Source organism: Penaeus monodon, chromosome 32, assembly GCF_015228065.2.
Source record: "Penaeus monodon isolate SGIC_2016 chromosome 32, NSTDA_Pmon_1, whole genome shotgun sequence".
In the NCBI taxonomy this organism is placed as follows: Eukaryota; Metazoa; Arthropoda; class Malacostraca; order Decapoda; family Penaeidae; genus Penaeus; species Penaeus monodon.
Window position 1 is genome coordinate 35750201 of NC_051417.1, and position 871 is coordinate 35751071.

The following is an 871-nucleotide window of genomic DNA, read 5'->3' on the forward strand; positions in this document are numbered from 1 at the left end:
ATCATCGGTCAGGTATGATGGTAATGTCATAAATTTGCGGCCGGCACTGCATGATAGGGAAACAAGGATCTGTGAATAAATTAAATGGTGGGGGAATTGGCAACGGAGAGTGGCGGGTACATGAAGAAATTGTAAATAGTGCAAGGAAGGAGAGACCAAGGAAGTACAAGAATTATGGCGTAATTTAGGCATATTCGTGTGTTTTCTTGTTATTCCTTTCATATCTCTAATAAGTTACAGAGGGAGGAAGGTATGTAATTAGATCTTTAATTATGATTGGTTGTTTGCGACTTATTTTGTCGCGTGTAAATCCAGTACGTTTAGCTCTACCACTACTGTGCTTGTTTCATTAGTTGTATGAGTATGGCATCACCATCAATCTTCATTCTTCATCAATCATCAATCATCATTTTCTAAAACCAAGGTAAAAATGTCCAGTCCAAGTGGGGTCAAAATTCTCTTCTGCTTAACCCATTAGCATCTCTGAGGACTCCCGTAAGAGAATCTGTTTAAAACATATTGGACCAACTAGGTTTGGATCTCCACTCGATCTCGATTTGAAGGAGTAGGTCTTTGGTCAGCTTGGTTACTGAGAGAGGGGGTGAAGTATAGGGATATGAGGTGGTGTTTGTGTAGGCCTTGCTTTTTTTTATTGCTTGTGAAAGGTTTAGGCTATATTTTCTCCGATGCGTTGTGATAACCTGACCCAGTAGCGTGTGGTTCGTGGGAAGAATGGATGATTATAAGAGTCAGTACTGATGCGTTATGTAAGGTATTTGTATCGTGTGGATTTTTGCATTGTTGTGTGTTTAAGATTAAATATTTGTGTGCAGGGATAATTTAGGCATTTGTTTCTGCTGTAATAAGCAAA

The 871-nt window shown here is 39.2% G+C and overlaps 1 protein-coding gene across 1 annotated transcript in view; it reads left to right on the forward strand.

Moving 5' to 3' along the window:
- LOC119593849 overlaps nucleotides 1-871 on the forward strand; it is a gene marked incomplete in the record, with an annotated part of 160221 nt that overhangs the window by 142186 nt on the left and 17164 nt on the right.